The following is a 19,504-nucleotide window of genomic DNA, read 5'->3' on the forward strand; positions in this document are numbered from 1 at the left end:
TGTTTGGCGGGTCCGGGCTGGGGATTCGAACCTGCCACCTTAGGTGTACGTGGCTGGCGCCTTAGCCGGTTGAGCTATAGGCACCGAGCCACCTTTTCTTCTTTGTAAAGGCAAATTTTTTCTTCTGACCAAAAAAATCCAAATTATCAAGGTCTGAAAAAATGAGAATTCTTGATAATTTATATATGTTCTATCCCAGTGTTGCCTCCTTAGCAAAAAGGTCTGCAGAACTGTCAACCACTGGTTTCTTATAGAGAACCTGTATGAGACTCTCTGAAGAGCAGGCCCAGAGCTTCGCCCAGGGGTCAGGTCCCCCTGATGCAACTAATATAACCATCACCACCATCATTTGCTGTTGTATAGCATGTTCCAAACACTTCGCACACATTAACTCACTGCATCGTGTGAAGTAAGCATTATTTCTATCAACCCCAATGTACAGACAAAGAGACTGCGTAACAGTCAAAGAGTCACGTAACTAGTCTAATGTCACCCACACGGAAAGGAAGAAGCTGACATTGAAACCCAAACAGTCCACTTCGTGCTAGAGGCCTCCTCAAGTCTAGGAATTGGCCCCCAAAAGAAAGGCCCTCAAACAGCTGGGCCGAGGTGGGCACGGAGTGAGCAGCAGATGACGCATTTGCAGGGCTGAGCAACACCAGCATCTGAACTTTGCAACTAAGCGCCTTTCCACGGGGGGAGTTTCTTAACAGTAATTTCCAAACTATGTATGAAAGATGGTAAATAATGTAGTATTTAACAAATATGTATTTTACTCCACCTGTGGATACTAAGGCGGGATCCTGGATCCAGAAAAAAAAAAATCTGAATCCCCACTTTATTGGAATTTAATAGTCAAAAAAATTTGACTTCAGCTGAACTAAATATTTGATTCTATCATCCCTGGTGGTCTCATGAGATGTTGTTCATTCTCCCCAAGTCCTCTTTCTACCTCCCACCTCCGTCTCTGAACTTGCTTCCAGCACCCCACAGAAAGCAAACGGGCTGGAGGGGAGCCCCTCTGCCGTGCAAGGCCAGCAGCTGCCTCTGCTTCGGGCTTATGGCTGGCTGTGTCGGCACAAAGGACACCATCTTTTGTCTCTCGTAGTCTCCGGCTAATGAGAAAAGAACAGAGGCACCTCTGTAGGTAAATAATGCATTTAATCGCGGCCAGCTGTTCAAACAAAGGTTTCTCAGCGGTTCAAAGAGAAAAACAGGCAGCAGAATGGAGTCAGCGCAGGGCACACCACACGCTGAACTCCGTCTGAGCGGAAGCTGCCAGCGCCATCCTCATTTCCCAGCAGCAATTTCATTTGTGCAAAAAAAAAAAAATCATCCATCACATTAAATTAATGTTGTTAATCTGAATTTTATTGGTTTTGCCATAATATTTGTTTTTAATGTGTAAATCTCATTTGGTTTCATAGATAAATAAGAGCTTTAAGTACTAGAAGTGTACACCTAGCTTTATTTTATACATATTTAAATAACATTGTAATAAAAATAATTTAAGTCAACTCTAGGGGTTCATAATGATCTTTTCCCTTCAGACATTGCTGTCAACCTTACAGACAGGCCTTTGCCCTCAACTGTGAATGCCCTTGTCACTCTTAGCACTCCTAAGGAACTTTGCTCCCAGCAAACACCAACAAAGTTTTCAATGGACTGGATCACTTTGCCCCTCGTTCATCTGATCCCTACTTGTATGTCTCAGTAGTTTCTTATCCGTTTCTTTTCCCAATACACCCCAAGTTTTCAAATTTCCATAAATCATTTTTTATTTCTCATCCCAATCAAGAGAAATTACTGAATGCTATACCTGGCATTCCAGATCCCACACAACCTGATAACTCTGAATATACCTTTCACTCTTTCCCTATAACACCCTTGGGCCCTACCCAGCTTTTCTGCCCCCTCCTACTATTACATTACACTGGAGTTTGCTCTGTCCTTCCCACTCAAATCCCACAGGTCCTGAGCATCCTTCTTGCGATTGACCTAGCCCACAAGCTCTGCACGCAATGACCTCCTTTCCTTTCTCCGGTAGCACCCACCCTGTCTGAAGTTCCCATTTTGGCCTTTACTTGTATAAGACATGCTAATATAACCCAGATGTTCCACAGCACCTCTCAATCCCAGGGTAAGCTCTTGGAGGATAGGGAAAATATCTTACTATGTCCTTTATTCTTAGTCTAGATTCCCTCGTAGAATCTGAGATGACAGCTTATATGCCGTAGGTTGCCTGGGAAGGGTCCCAGAAACAGGAGAAAAGAAGCCAGGAAGAAGGGAGACAGGAGGTGAGGGACCAAGGCAAAGGCACACGAACAGCCGATCACCATGTGGCTTACTGGGGCTCAGCTGCATCAGGGTCTTTGGACAGAAGAACGGAGCGTTTTACCCCCAGCTCCTTCTCTGCACCAGTCAAGAGCAGTCTATGGGCTGTGGACTCCAGGGGGCACACGCATGAGGTCCAACATGCTTCCCAATCAGAAGCCCGACCCCTAACACTTAACCCGTAATGCCCGACTTTAAGATGTCCTGCCTTTTTATGCCAAACCAATGTTTGCCTTCCTCGTATTGGTCTATGACTTTACATGCAATATCTGTCTCCCCCATGAAATACATAAAACTAAACTGTAACCCAGCTGCATCAAGACCACTTGCTCAAGGCTTCTTAGGCATGGCTTTCCAGGCCAAGGTCCCTGGCCTCAAGAAGCTTACCCCAGAGTGCGGATAGCCCAGCTCACTGCCAGGCAGACATGAGAGGGAGCCTTAGAGAAACAGATGCACCAGAGTTCAGAGGGCAGGAGCTCCTGTTCCAATGGGCAAATCAGGAACGGCTTCCCGAAGGACAGGCCGTTAGATGGACTCGGGCTGGTCATTCTACCTGAAAGGATCCTCCCAGAAAAAGGTATAACAACAATGAATATTTAACCCCAAAATAAATTCTTTGCCATATTTTGAGGTGGCTGCCAGAAAGCCTACAAACGGGAGTAGCCCCAAAGCTATCTTTGGTGGGGAAAATCTGCCTCGAAGCAGCCAGGCCTTGTCTGGGAAAAAGTAATTGAGAGTCTGACACCTGTAAAGGTCCAAAAGAAACATTTGCTGTCTAATGTGGTTTGCAAATTTGTCCCCTCCAAATCCCAGGTTGAAATTCAACCCCCAGGGTAGGAAGGGGGTGCCTGACTGGAGGTGTTTTGATCATGGGGGTGATTCCTTGTGAATGGCTTTGGTCGCTCCCCTTGACAATGAGTTTTTATTTGTTGGTTCACTGCAGGCTGGCAGTTTAAAGGAGCCCGGCCTCTTCTCCTCCCTTTCTTGCTCCCTCTCTCTCTCCATGTACCACCTTGATTAGAAGCTCCTTGAAGCTCTCACCATAAGCCGATGCTGGCAAGATGCTTCTTGTACAGACTGCAGAACCATGAGCCCCCAAGCCCTCTTTCCTCTACAAATGACCTGGTCTCAGATATTCCTTCTCAGCAGTGCAGAATGGACTGACACATCATCTGTTCTTTCTGAGGGCTGCTACCTGTGAAGTTGCTACAGACCCACACTGGAGTCCGCTTGCCTGCCCAGTGCAATAGAGCCAGCCACTGAAGACATGAGTCAAAACAGGAAAAAGAGAGCTGACTGCAGGACGCCAGGCAAGGAGAGTGTGCAGCTATTGCTTAAAACCCAAATTCCCCAATGGTTTATAAACCAGAGTTTTTAAAGGAGCAGGTATATTTCAGGCAGGCAAAACTATAACTCAATACCTAGAGGTTGTACATTGGCTTGGCCCAACGGGCAGGATGTCTTAAAGGGGCATTGGGGAGGGGAGATGGGTAGATTCAGAGGTTTTTGGATTAGTGGAAAAGAAGGTTAAGTTGCATGGGACAGGTCCCTCAGGAAAATTTATTTATTTATTTATTTTTATTTTCAGGTTAATGTGCGGGTACAAACAACCAGGTCACAACATTTGGATTTGTTAGGTAGAGTCCATCATGTAGTTTTGTCCCACACCCAAAAGGTATGCTATATACCCCTACATTGTGCCCATTAAATGGGTGCACCCCAAGCCCTCCCTCCCCTCTCTCTCTTCCTTTATTCCTGCTCCCCCCAACTTGAATCTAATTGAGTTTTACTCCTGTAGGGGTCTGAATCAGATCGTCTACTGGCTTCATATTAGTATTGAGTATATTGGATACGTGCTTTTCCATACCTGTGATACTAAGAAGAATGTGTTTGGGGGGAAATTTAGAACAAAGAAGGGTGGTCAGAATTCAAGTCCTCAGAACATAAGATGCCCTCTTTCATTTCCCATAGGGAACCAAAACACCACCTGACTCTGGCTCTCCTGGGGGGCCATTATTCTCACCAGGTTGTTCATTCACTTTCCAGGTTAGCCAAGTGCCTGGACCCTCCCCTAAAGGAACTCAGGATCTCCTTTATTCCATGCTTGGAAGACTGGCAGGCCCCTAAGAGGGGTCCCTGCACTGTCTCAAGGCTTCACTTATGACAAGACCACCTTCACTAGTCAGGCTTTACCTTCCCCCCCCCCCGCCCCGTGACCTGTTTTACCACCATAACCTGTGTTGGCCTTGCTCTGAGCCCACATTTTTTGTAGCCCTTGGGATGATATATGAGCTTCTGCACCCCGCTGGGAGGTTGGATCATCACTCTGTGATGCTCCCTGTGCACATGTTACTGGATTTTTTGTGCCTTTTCTCCACTTAATCTGCCCTTTATAAGCTGATTTTTCAGCAAATCTTCCCAGGGCAATGGGGAAGCTTTCCCTTCAGCCCTAGGGCAGGAAGAAGATAGGGTCCTAGCGGTCTCATCAGGCTGGGCACTGCCCTAGCTGAGCACCCCTGTCTTTCTAGCCTGATGGTTTTTAAGCCGTGTTATGTGAAGTCCCAGGATCTCAGGGAACAGATGGACAACAACAGGACAGATGGGACAGAACACCAGGCTCTGAGGGTCCCCCGCCCACTGTCACAAGAGCAGCTGAGGTAGAACTAGACAAACTCCACTGTTCAACAAGCACCTGAAACAGCCGGAATGCATCAGCCCTGCTACCAACCAGCACGTGCACAGGAGCAAGGCCTCTGAGCCTCCAAGGGCCTGCTTTTTTCACTGTCGTCTTTCAGCAGCTCCCAAAATGTCTCCAACTATTCCTGGCCTCTCTGAATTGTTAGACAGCTTGAGGGGACTCTACTCCATATTTGGAAGCCTGGTGGAGTCTCTGCTGATACCCAGTGGTCTGTGTCTAGCTAAAATGCAAAGTAAGTTTCAAGGCACAAAGTATTTCACCTCCTTTACATGTGTTTCCCCCATAAGCAGAAGCCATTTATCACTCTGGCCGAGTGGGCAGGTGGCTATTTGCAGAGCAGAATGCATGGTTTCGAGTGGTGTCCTGTCATGGTGAATTCTCTTCTCTCTGGTGAACAAGAGAGATCTCTACCTTTTGCTGTGACCGGCCACACTTACTTTCCCGATTTCCCAGAGTCACACAACCTGCGATGATGGACAAGTGTCATTGCTAAATATGTAGGGACAGTAAAGCAGGAAAGAGGAGAAATTACTGCTACTTTGGCCTGAAACTATCAAAAGATCATTAAATTCCAATCCAGTAATAAAACAGACTTAGTGAAGTAGTTTCTGAAAACAAACTGCTTTGAGGTGAATAGATCTTTCAGATTAGAATTAGCTGAAAGTGAGTTGATTCTTCCTGACTACCTTATATTATATAAATACATATAAAATAATATATATGGATATATTATATGCCTGCAGAAATTGAAGATAAACTATAAGCAAATAGCAGGAGAAATAATTATTGACTCTGTAAATTGTGTATCCTTAATACTTTTAAAGACTATTGTTTCTGGCTTTGTAATGAAATGCCAAGATTGTTCCTTTCAGCTACTATAAATTAGTACACACACTTTAGTTTATTGAGGGGTATAATCAGAATGAAAATATTGATATAAGCCAACAACTCATTTCTGGCAATAGAAGAGTAAATATAAATACAATCCACAACAGCATTAATTTGTCTTCCTCTTTTTTCCCTCAGGATTATTTATTATAAAGTGTTCCAGCACTATTACATCTGAGGAAATACTTGAGAGCCTTTTCAGTTCTGACCTTTCCTCCTCCTTTTTAATTTTTTTAATCCAGAATTAACATCAGTAAATCCCCCTCCAACCTTTAAGCATTTGTCTCTTCTGGTCTATGCAAGCTGGATTCTCCACGGCTAAGGCAAAAAGAAGCAATCCATATTTAAGGTACATTCCCTAGGCTAATGAATTGTCAATAAAGATATCATTTTTGAAGCAAATCTGTATAGCAAATGGAAAATTAACACATTAGGTAAATACAGGTTAAGCAGATACTATATTCTTCAAGTTGCAGGCAGGAGTTTCAGGGGGCCTGTACTAGTCTTCTCAGATTGCCAAAACAAAATACCAGTGACTGTGTGGCTTAAACAACAGAAATTCTTTCTCTCACAGTTCTGCAGGCTGGAAATCCAAGCAGGATTCATTTTCTGGTGAGGTTTCTCTTCCTGGTTTATAGATGGCTACCTTCTCACTGTGAGCTCACATGACCTTTTCCTTGTGCATTTGAATAATGTGAGAAAGAGAGCTCCTGTGTGTCTCTTCTTACAAGGACACTAACCCTATTGGATCTGGGCCCCAGCCTGATGACCTCATTTAATCTTAATTATTCCCTTACCAGATACAAGCACACTAGGGCTAGGGCTTCAACATACAAATTTTAGAGGGACAAATACATTCAGTCCATAACGGTACCTATGGAGAAATGTGTTATTCTCTGGAACTCAGGTAAATTATTTGCTCAGTCAGCCAACATTTATCCATCTCCTCCTGTGTGCAAGGCATTTCCCTGGTGGTAAAAGGAAAAAGAAGAGAAAAGAGAAGATGTTTGGAGGAAGGGCAAGCATGAGTGAGTGTTCATGCCTGGGGGGCTGCCTCTTTTTTCATATCTTTAATTTTGTCTATTAACCTTGGGTGTGTATTTAGTCACTTTCCATATACTGCCTCCACACCTTAAGGAGGGTGCCTCAGGTGGAAATAGTACAATTCAAATCCATATCTGTGTGTTCTTCCCAGATTTTGACTCAACAGTATATTCCAAATTGTATTATTGAATTTTCACTACTTATTTACCAAAATAGTTCTTTCTTCAACCATTTGTTATACTCTATAGGCCTTTGAGGGAAGAGACTTTGTCTTGTTCCATTAAAACCCATAGCTACATGGTGCTTTTTACATAATGAACATTCATACAACTATTGAATAATAATAATGCCATAACCACACACAAAATTAAAAGATACTATTTTAAACAAAATTGTAAAAGAAATGGACTCCTAAAACCCCATCATTACTTGACCTACCATGAACTTCTTTTCCCTTATAAATGAGCTTTTTAGAATGGCATAGAATTTCATTTATCTTTTAATCAATAGATGATAACTTTGTAAACTTCTATTTGATTTTTGCTTAAGAGTCAATTTTTTATTCCTATGTCAGTGTCATCAAAAGTCACAATACCCAAGTGGACAGTGTCTACCCCATGTCCTGCCATAGGTTCCTCCCAAATTAACTACTGTCAGCACAGGACTGACTTCATTCTACAAATATTTATGGAGCTCCTACAATTTGCCAGATACGGTGGGGATTAATGTCAAGGAAAAACAAATACAATTCCTGCCCTTGTGATGCTGACAATCTAGCAAAGGAAACAATAACACTAATAAATACAATCCTGAAGAAAAGGAACCCAGGCCTTTGAAAACTGGGAACAGGAGATTTGCCAAGAATTTAAAGACTTTGTCATTACCAATAACAGCAACTCCTCCATGACCACAATTTCATGTGCCACACTCTGTCTACCATCTCCTGAGTATCCATCTCCATCAATCCCTTGACCCCACCAAGACCTACATCCCCCTGCTGCCATCAGCTTTACCATCCCTCAGCCCGCCTGTCCTTTCTTTTTTTTTTTTTTTTTTTGAGACAGAGCCTCAAGCTGTCCCCCCTGGGTAGAGTGCCGTGGCATTACAGCTTACAGCAACCTCCAACTCCTGGGCTCAAGCGAGTCTCCTGCCTCCGCCTCCCAAGTAGCTGGGACCACAGGCGCCCGCCACAACGCCTGGCTATTTTTTGGTTGCAGCCGTCATTGTTGTTTTGGCGGGTCCGGGCTGGGGATTCGAACCCGCCACCTTAGGTGTACGTGGCTGGCGCCTTAGCCGGTTGAGCTATAGGCGCCGAGCCCCGCCTGTCCTTTCTTTCCACATATCCCATCTAGAATGCATTACCAGTTATTCTATCACTCCATTTTCATGCCCCTCGTTCACTTCCTCACAGTATATTCCAGCAAAGTCCTGGTTAACTCCAACTCTCTGCCTTCTTCATGCTCTTGCCCATGCAGCAGAACACTGCTAGAGAAAAACATACAGTCATGTCAAACTAGTCTCGCATTAAGCCTAAGACCACAAGCCTCAAGTGAGCCCTACAGTTGCCTGCAAGGACACTGTAAGTCCAAGCCCTCTCACTCATTCACACACCTGAACAATTATCACACACTCCTTCCTTCCTCCTCACCCTCATCACCTGCTTACCCATCCTCACTCTTGGCTGATAATCTTGCATCCTGCAAAACCAGAAAGTGATGCAATAAACAGAATTAACACAAACTCGCCCTATCACATCTGTCCACCTGCCAACTGGGTCTCGCCACCACACACTGCACTGTCTTCTGTTACCGTAGGTGACTGCTCGTGCACCTACCTAACGCAAACTCAGGCCCTGGCTCCATCCCCCTGCACCTATTCAATGACATCACTCCAAGGATTCTTCCTCTCTCCCACATCAGCATATTTTCCTTCTCCATCAAACTATCCCCATTCTAGTTCAAACACGCTATGATTTCTCCCATCTCTGAAAACCCCTTCCCCAGGCCACCTTCTCATGCCAAATCATGCTCCATTTCTTTACCACCTTATGACAAATCATCCTTGCATGAGTGTTTGAGCATTCTCTCTATTCACTGCCTCTGATTTTTCTCCCTCCCTCCTCTCACGAACCTGCTCCAATCTGGCTTCACTCATCCACAACTATTGCAATTGACCTTCAAATTGCCAAACTCAATGGTCAAATCTCAGTCCACATTCATTTGACCAGCAAATAGCTGACACAGACCACTTCTTCCTCCTGAAAATGCTCTCTTCACTTGGCTCCAAGAATACCATAAACCCTCACCCACTACTGACCACTCCTTCTCAGTCCTCTTTGCTGTTCCTTTGCTTTGCCGGGACCTCTTTCTGTTAGAGTGCCCCCAGCCTCAGTCTTTAGGCCTTTTATCTTCTCTCACCCACTCCCTGGTGATCTCATCTAATTACAGCTTTAAATACCATCTATGCTGACAACTCTCAAATTTATATCTCCAGTCCAGATTGCTCTGCTGAACTCCAGACAAATATATCCAAGTGCCTACTCACTAATGTAAAACAGACGTCTCCAATTTAATATGCCCCAAACCAAAGCCCTTATCTCCCCAAAGCCTGCCCTTACCCATTGCAGTCCCCATCTGGGTTGATGGTGACTCCATTCGTGGTCAAGTAAAACTGGGGAAGCTTCCCTGAGTCCTTTCTCCCACATTTCTCACACACAGTCATCAGGAACTCCTGTTTACATTGTCTTGAAAGTATCTCCGGAATCCAATCATGCCTATATCATGGAAATAGCTCCTACCTGATCTCCTTGCCTCTACTCTTGCCCGCCTACTGTCTATTGTCAATGCAGTAACCAGGATGATCCTTTGAAAACATAAAACAGATTAATTTACATCCTTGGCCCACTTAAAATGGTCCAACAGCTTCCCCTTACAGGGGCTCTGCCCAGCCCTATCTCCTCCTGCTCTGTCCTCTGTCCTCCCCTCTCTGGTCCCCAGCCTGGTGGGCCACATTCCAGCTTAGCCATCTTGCACAGGCTGCTCCCTCATGCTTGTCCCTCTGACCCTAGAAATCTAGCTCTAGCCTTCCCAGTTCTTTATCTCCTTCAACATCATCTTCTCAGTGAGTTCTCCTTCCCTGTCTATACTACTGGAAATTGCAAATCAGCATCCCAACTCCACACTCCCCAAGCCCCTTACCTTATTCCACTTTCCCCCAAAATCCTCTTCAGTTTCCAACACTGTATATAATTTACTTACTCTGATTATTATCTCCCCACTGGAATACAGGCTCAGACTGGACAGGGATTTTGTTTATTTTTTAGTCCTGCATCTCAGATACCTAGAATAGTGCCTGTAGGCACCCAATAAATATATGTTAAGTGAATACATTAAATGAGAGATACAGACATTATCACCAAAATCATAATTACAATATGCACGGTAAAGGAGTAAAGATGATGATGATGGGAAAGGACCACTGTGCTCCCATTAACAAGTTAAGTTTGTTAGCACATTTACATAAAAATATTTGTCAAATCATCTGGTTGGTTCTTTGGAAAGTGACCTGAGGCAGAAATAAGGCTCCAGACACACAGTATCTTAGGAGAGTTTCAGTATTTCTAAAAGTTTCCTACAACCCATCAACCTACTACAAAGAGTAAATGACTGTGAACTTGTACTCCTACAGAAGATGAGGAGTGAGTGGGGCCCACCAAACCCTAGCTGTCTTTAAAGAATCATATTTAGCTTTACAAGCCAGACACGATTTGCATTCCTCTCTGTTCTATATCTGTTTTAGGATAAAAGAATGTTAAATTATTTATTGGTTTAATTAATTGACTTCCCAAATAATCTTAAAGTAAAATCCCCAAGCCAGAAAGGGATGCTGTGTATGCCCCAGGCATCACAGACTCCTGAACAAGCATGGGAGCCTCAGTCGGAGACTCACTGGATGCTTAGGAGCTACTGAACGGTAACTATTAGGAATGCAAAGCCAAATGGAAGCATAAATACAAACTCGCCTATCTTGCTTTGGCTGACCATAATTGGCATCTTTTAAAGGTTCTCTTAAAAAGCTCCCTTGAATTTAGTGAGCCCTGCGTAAATGCCTGGCTGTGCTTTCATAGTCCTCCAACGACCAAACACTTTATTCCAGAGCTATTTAGAGCAGCTGCACGTCACATTTTATGTTTTCCTTCTAACATCCTTAGCAGCTCTGACTTGGAAGAAGTCATTACAAAGGATGAGAAAAATTAGCGAGAAGAGTATTTTAAATGAAAATGATATTAATGTGCACTTCCATTTGTAATTAAATAAGACAAAAGAAATAAAAAGTTCCATCTTTTAAATAAAATCTTGGGGCGGAGGGAGGTTGGGCGCAGATGACAGCTCAGGAGCCAGCCATTGCCCTCCCCCTACACTGAGTCTTACTCCCTCTTCTTCTCCCCTACTCCTCCCCTTCTCTTCCATCATGCCTAAAATTTGGGGCAAAAGGCCACAATGGGCCTGGAAGTAATTCTTTGCTGTTATGGGTTTAAATCAGACCTCTGATTCCTTTCAATCATGAAAATCCATGAAGAGTTCAGCCTTATAGCCCATACTATGGGCTGAATTTTATTTCCCTGAAACTCATATGTTGGAATCCTAGTTCCTGGTATCCCCAGATGTGACTATACTTGGACATGGGGTCTTTACAGAGGTAATTAATGTAAAATGAGTTCGTTCAAGAGGCTCTAATCCAATATGACCTATGTCCTTATAAGAAGAGGCAATTAGGACACAGGTACAAAGAAAAACACGTGAAGACACAGGGAGAAGACAGCCATCTGGGGGACAGGGAGAAGGGCCTGCCAATACCTTCATTACACCTTCAAAATTTTGAGAAAATGCATTACTACATTTAAGCCACCCCGTCTGTGGTACTTTGCTATGGCAGTCCTAGAAAATCAAGATAGCCCATAAATAAGGGATGCAACTCAGTCACGACAAGGGGGGAGTAGGAAGGAGCGGAGGTGGCAGGTGACAAGCCGAGGGCAGCAGCAGAGCAGCAGGTAAAGAGAGAATAAAAGTCTAAAGACCAGATTGCAGTTTTAGCCCTACAATGGATCCTGACGGTCCTGCAGCAGCTCCTCCCTCTCATCTTCTCATATATTCTTGCATGGGGAGAGGAATGTCACCTCCCTTTCTGGCAATAGAGGCTTTCCAGAGCTCCACAAGGGGCCCAGCTCAGCCTTGAGTAGGTCACTGAGCATGAAAACACAGGGTGAAAACAGACGACCCTTCACCCTGCAGCACAAGCCAGGACAGCCCACGTCCTGTGAGGTTTCAGATAGGGCAAGGGCTTTGCCAGCTGTCCAAGATGTAGCTCCTGCTTCCCAGAAGGTCAGACAAAGCAAATCCTGTTTGTTTTACATTCAAAGCTGGTAAAATTTCTGACCTGGCTCAGATTCAGCTAAAATCCGTGTAGCCAGAGCTCTAAGAATGCAGGTGTACATGGCAGGGGGCAGGAGGGGAAAAGAAAATAGTTTCTGTTTCGCTAAATAATACCCAGGTGCCCCAAGTGAAGAGACTCTCCTCTCATAACAGTGATTATGCAGAGGAATTTGTTCCTGAAAGGATCCTGAATCCAATCAACCCTGTTGTCTCTGCAATGATAAGGGCTTACTGGGGAAAATCCATAATCCCAGCACTAATACAGTCTTAGTAAAATATGCCAATAAATCTTCAAAGAAAATCTGTCAGCGATGCTGCTTTAAATAAATAGAAAAACATATTACATGGTATAAATTCAAACATTATACCTCATTATTGCACAAACTGAGGTTTCTTCCAGGGCAAATTTTGTTCCCTAAATCCCATGGAAGCCGAACAAAAGTCCTAGTCTTCCTTCCAAAGCAGAAGTGTTCAAAATTCCCTCAATCAGCATTTCCTGAGCACCTACTATGTGCCAGGCAGGGTGGTAGAAACGGGAATAAACAGACACATGAGATACACATATAATACTCACTATCAGGTGACGAGGACATATAAATGGGTAGATTTTTGTGTTGCAGGATATGCATGTGCTCCAGGAGAAGAGCAAAGGAAAAGAAGAGTGATCTTTGTACCTGGGACTCTGTAGGCACTCGAATTTTAACTTCTGGTCAGAGAGGAGACGGAAAGCATGCTGGTTTTAATGCTTTGTATTCTCAACTCAGTCTGACAATCGACGTCCACTGTCAACTTCTCTCTCCTGCCCCCACAGTCTACACCACAACTGTGATTCAGCAAGTCTAGACTGGCTTCTGCTTTTCAAAGTCCTCAGAAGAGATGACTTGGCACCACCTGGGAAGCAATAATTTTTTTTTTCCCTTCCACACTTGAAAGAAAAATAGGTAGCTAGAAAACGATAGATACAGGGCTAGAGAAAACTCACAAAATGCCATAAAGCACTATTCTGGGTGTCTCTGGGCCCCTGGATTTAACCGGCCTCTTGGAGCACTGGCTTTGGGATAGCAGTAGGGTGGTGGCCTGGGATGAAGGGAGTTCTAGGTAGTGACTCCAGAGACCTGGCCCCAACCACTTTAGCCCTAAACTGGACATATTTTATTTAATCCCATAAATTTCAAACTTATCCTCTGCAAAACGGGGGTCTACCTCACAGGAAGCTTGGGAAAATCAAAGGAACTGTGATAAGGGAAAATGCACTTAAGCCTGAGAAGCACTGTGCAAATAGAAGAGGAGGTTATAATTAACTTGGCCGCAAAGCCGCCTGAGGGCTTGATTAAAATACACTGTACCCCTCTAGATCGACAGAGTGTGAATATGGTTAAAAAATAGGGACAGCTACTCCTAAACAGAGACAGTTGGTGTGTGGGCAAACCCCCCAAATCACTTTCTATGCCAGGAAACCTGCATATGCTTAGAAACTAGCACGTTTCTGTTGGCCTTATAGCAGCAGAGTAGGAGAGCTCGAAAAATTAACTCTCTAACAGGCAACACCACTGCCAAAACAACTGTCCTGACTCCCAAGAAATATGCTGAACATCAACCCCTGTCAATGGACTAAAACATGCCCTGCACTGTTGGACAAGGGAGCCCGACGCGGCAAAGACACACGCGATGCGGCACACAGAGCCTGCAGCAAAGGGTCCACTGGCCTACACATTTCAAAGCCTCTAAGTAAGAACCCTTTTCATAAGAGAAGAGTTGCAGATAGCAAAAGTCTTTCCCCACCCTGACAAATGGTTCACAAAAACAGTACTTTTTCTATCTGATTACAGTAAATTTTCCAATACAATGAATGCTTTGTTTGGCTGAACCATTTAATAGTCATTCACGCTCTCTAATGAAACTACTAATTACAAAATCTCTGCATTGCAGGCGATAAAAAAAGGGTTGCTAACCTCTTTACAGTGCTTTAGTTCTGCCATCAAGGAGCAATTACTCTTCAACGGCCCTTCTCTTTTTCACTGATTCTCACCTCAGACATCTCAAGCAAACTAAAATCCACGCAAACACCTAAGTAAGCAAACCACGCATGCACACAGCTCTCACACATACCCACACAAACACACACGAAAGCACACTCTATCCAGGAACTTGAAGAAGAAACATACGACGTGATTACCAGGATCCTCGAAGACCCCCATATTCAGATTATTCCTTTGCACTGGCTAATTCAGGAAGAGCAGGCGTCATCGCACCGCTCAGTAGACGTGTAATTTTTAGCAGTGTGGCCATAAAAACTAAACCACAACAAAAATATCTGATACTTAATAACAGCTGGTCATACCAGAATACACTACATATATTTTTGTTTATACATAGCTGTTTTCCATCAGTCTCCTGTTCTATCACCCAACAAAATGGAGGGAAATACTAAGGCATTATAAGACATGTTTATTTTAAGACTGTTACCATGACAGCAGCTTCCAAGCCACGAGAACCACCTCAGAGTAGCTACCACACTTTTTGCCCCAAGTTATCAGAGAAAACAGGCGTTAATCACTTCAACCATTCCAACTTTAATCAGCAGCGAGGGCTGTAGCTAAAAGAATCAGTGTTTACTACATGAACCCAGGCCAAAAGATAGAAAGAGGTAAAAAATCGATGATTCCAATTTTTAAAGGAAGAGAAAAACAGAAAGACTGCATGAAACATTTTATTGTAGTTCATTAATTAATTAATCAAGAGTTAGACAACAGGCAACAGATTTAGGGTAACTCTCGCCAAAACCAAATTAGTTTCAAAAGAGCCAAAATATTTTTTTCCCAGATTTGCAGGTTAGAGATTTGGAATTTGGTGACTCATCTAATGCTCCAGTGGAAATATCTCAAGGGATTATTTTAATGACTTCAAAAAGTACTCAAATCAAGCCTGAGAAAATTAATCTTATCTCCTTTCCAAAGATCCATGGAATGAAGTAAGAACCGTAAGGACATTTATGCCAAAATATGTCTTCCTATAAAATTACCAGATTATTTGAAGGCGTCTGTTTGTTTAAACAAACACACCAAAATGTATACCTTTGGCTAAGAATTCCTCAAAGTCTTTTAATGCTTTATATTTGAGGCCTATGTAATTACTACATAATGCAAAATAATGTTTGCAATGCTACTTTGGGAATGACTTTTAGAATTAGTTCATGAGCCACACAGGAAAATCCGTTTGTTGTCATGCATTGTACATATATATAAACGCATATGCAATGCGGCCCTCATTCATATCCATAGGAAAGCTGCAGAGTGAAAAGTCTAAAAATAATTTCTATTTGGTCAAGCGTGCTTTTGTATTCACATATGAATATAGGTGTTTGGAACTTCTACAAATCCAGAAGGTTTTTTGTTGTTGTTGTATTGTTTTGTTTTTGGAGACAAAGTCTCACTTTGTCACCCTAGTAGGGTGCCGTGGTATCACAGCTCACAGCAACCTCAAACTCTTGGGCTTAAGCGATTCTCTTCCCTCAGCCTCCCAAGTAGCTGGAACTATAGGCACCCGCCACAATGCCTGGCTATTTTTGTTGTTGTTGTTACAGTTATCATCGTTGTTCGAGACCCAGGCTGGGTTGGAGCCTGCCAGCCTCAGTGTAGGTGGCCAGTGCCCTACTCACTGAGCTATGGGCGCTGAGCCAATCCAGAATTTTTTTAAAAGATGGTATAGAACTAGGGTCTAGGAATCTGCTTATTTTTAAGCTTCCCAGGAGATTTTGACTGCAGCTTGAATTAAGAGACATCATTTTCATTTTGCAAACCCAAGCTCCAAAGGAGACAGTGACCCAGGTAAATGACAGAGCTAGATGTGGGAGTCAATGCTTTGATTCAATCTAGCACAGTGATCTTTCAATTAAATGTCACCAAAGCTATGATGAAGGACAGTAACATATTAATATAGTTGATACATGTGAAATCGTGACTTGCTATAGATCCATAACAGTGCCAATCAAGCCCCCATGCCCAATCAAGAGATTAAAACATTACTAAGTGTAGTGTTCTATTATGGTCTGCATCCCTCTTTGGGAGTCTCAGCTTATGGTTCTTTAACAATAAATTACTGCTGTATTTAAGTCCATTAAGTAAGTTGACGATTCAATTCAGAATGAATTAATGTTTAAAACCTAATCAGCGCAAGACCTATGAGAGAATGAAAAAAAGTAGCTATTTATAATGATATTAAAAAGGACTGTGTGTGGCTGGGCACAATGGCTCATGCCTGTCATCCTAGCACCCTGGGAGGCCAAGGCAGGAGGATTGAAGAATCTTTTGAGGTCAGAAGTTCAAGCAAGAGCTAGACCCCATCCCTACCAAAAACAGAAAAAGTTAGCCAAAACGGTGGCACAGGCCTATAGTCTCAGCTATTCAAGAGGCTGAGGCAGGAGAATCATTTGAGCCCAGGAGTTTGAGGCTGCAGTGAGCTATGATGATGCCACTACACTCTACCCAGGGTAGACTATGTCTCAAAAAGAAAAAAAAAAGGACCGTGTAGCTACAAAATACTCAATTGACCTAATAGGTTAAATTTCATATTACAGATGTATTCCTTGGCTTGGCTCAGTGATTCATGCAGGTAATCCCAACTCTTTGAAAGGCTGAGGCAGGAGGATCACCTAAGGCTAGGAGTTCAAGACCAGTCCAAGCAATGTAGCAAGATCCCATCTCTATAAAAAGTTTAAAAATTATCTTGGCATGGTGGCACATGCCTTTAGTCCCAGCTACTTGGGAGGCTGACGTGGGAGGATCACTGAGGCCTAGAAGTTAAAGGTTGTCGTAAACTATGATTGTGCCACTACACTCCACCCTAGGTGACAAAGTGAGACCCTGTCTGGAAGGTAAGGGGAAAAAAGGTATTCCTCTACCTTAAAGCTTAGGCTTCATACCTGTACCAAGTTCTCCTGGGAAGGACCAGGGATTCAGCCTCATTGATCATGTACAACTGAAAATAAAGGATCTGCTCAGATTCCTTTCTGAGGTGAAGAGCTATGATAGGAAGGAAGATAGAGAAAGGTTATAATTCATAGAAAAGGGAGAAAAATGAATGTGAAGGGAGGAAAAGAATCAGACAGAAAGGGAGGAGAAGAATCAGAAAGAGTCTCCAAAGACAAACTCCCTAGACTCAATCCTGCCATGAACTACAGGGATGTGTGGTCTAATGGGAGCTTTGGAAAAATTAGAGATGTGTTTTAAAAAATAGCTTTTTTATTTGTTTTTGTTTGGGTTTGGTATTTATAAGGATAACCAAGAAGGAGCTAAAGACAGAATATTAGAAGAGCAAACGGCATCTGAAAGGTGAAGGCAAAGCCGAAAAGAAATTACAACTGGAAACTTTCAGGTATGTACTTGCACATGAGATGCTACGGGCAACAGAAGGCATTTTGTCAGTTATCTAACACTGATGCCCACCTATCAATGACACTGTTCAATACACTCAAAGTCTTGTGAGTTTTAAAGGTAATAATAATAGTCTGAACCTACTATGTGTCAGGTACTCTTCCAAGACCTTCATTTATGTTGATTCATTCAACCCTCACAATAGAACTATAAGGTAGACTACAAATGTAATCTACATATTACAAATAAGAAAACTGAGAAGTAGAAAGGTTAAGTGATTTTCTCAGGGTCATACAGGCAGTAAACAAAGAAGGTGAGATCTGGAGGCAGTAGAACTTCAGGATCTACACGCTTAACGACTCACACTCTTTGAAAGCTATTTTAAACAGTGGCCCAGATAAATCACTTTACAAATAAATGTTTTAAAACTGGGATAGTACCAGAAAATGTTTTTTTAATTCCATTATGAAAAAACTGATAAATCTTTGATTTTAAACTTAAAGCCATTTAAGAGAGTTGTTCTGAATTTAATCTGATTTGAGGGATTAGGATTAGAAAAGCATTTTCCCATTGATATTAGGGAATTTCAAGCAGCACAGACTCCAACTTCCATGAGGGAGTAAAAGAGGTAATAGACTGGAGAGATTCCTTCTGACTGGGAAAAAGTTGTAGAGATTCATATCACTGGTATCAGCACTTTGCAGCCTGGCACTCTTGGTAACACTGTGAATCGGAATAGAAAAATTATGGATAAAAAACTTTGGCAAGATTGGATAAAGGACATGGCTGATTGTTTAAGAAGAAAACTAAGGGCTTGGCGCCTGTAGCTCAACCGGCTAAGGCGCCAGCCACGTACACCTAAGGTGGCGGGTTCGAATCCCCAGCCCGGACCCGCCAAAACAACAATGACGGCTGCAGCCAAAAAATGGCCGGGCATTGTGGCGGGAGCCTGTGGTCCCAGCTACTTGGGAGGCAGAGGCAGGAGACTCGCTTGAGCCCAGGATTTGGAGGTTGCTGTGAGCTGTAATGCCACGGCACTCTACCCAGGGGGACAGCTTGAGGCTCTGTCTCAAAAAAAAAAAGAAGAAGAAGAAAACTAAGTATATGATGGATAAGGATAAGTTCTATAAGAAGAAATACTGAACACACCAAGGATGATGAGGTTTTGGAGGAGACATTTACAAATTAAACACAATGAAATGACTAAGATTTCAGGACCATGGACAGAGCCCATGGGGATCTATTGGCTAAAAAATTTCAAGACGAGTTGGTTCTCTCCAGTTTTGAAATAATAACAAGGTTATTATCTAGGTTATTGTCTAGGTTAAGCGATCCTAGACAATACTTAATACTTTTGAAAAAAGTATTAAACTTATCCTTTATTCCTTCAAATATTGCTACAAATGCACATAGATGAATACAGCATTTATTGTACTAACCTGCCTGTAGCCAGTTCACATGTTGTCTTAATGCTATATAGGGTTTCATATTAACTTAAAAGAGATGTATTACATTATAATATGCATGCATAAATAATTAAATACTAGCTACTATAACAGATAAACTTTAAAACCTCGGGGATTTAACTAAGTAGTGTACTTTTTATTCACTGAAGTCCAAGACAGAGGAGGTCATTGTTTCCCGTCATTCAAGGACTCAGGCTTCCCAAGGTTTTTCCCATCCTCAGTCTTTGCCTCCCAATGTCACCTAGAGTGTTATCATTCAAACACAAGATG

The 19,504-nt window shown here is 42.9% G+C and overlaps 1 protein-coding gene and 1 pseudogene across 1 annotated transcript in view; one reads left to right on the forward strand and one right to left on the reverse strand.

The window, feature by feature from the left end:
• The window catches only part of TMEM178B (transmembrane protein 178B), a 359,361-nt gene that overhangs the window by 317,296 nt on the left and 22,561 nt on the right, over window positions 1–19,504 (reverse strand). The gene's annotated exons all lie outside the window — the stretch shown is intronic.
• LOC100942831 overlaps window positions 1–19,504 on the forward strand; it is an 86,641-nt pseudogene that overhangs the window by 65,464 nt on the left and 1,673 nt on the right.

This window comes from Otolemur garnettii, unplaced genomic scaffold (assembly GCF_000181295.1).
Source record: "Otolemur garnettii isolate 467f Iridium unplaced genomic scaffold, OtoGar3 scaffold00049, whole genome shotgun sequence".
NCBI classification, from domain to species: domain Eukaryota; kingdom Metazoa; phylum Chordata; class Mammalia; order Primates; family Galagidae; genus Otolemur; species Otolemur garnettii.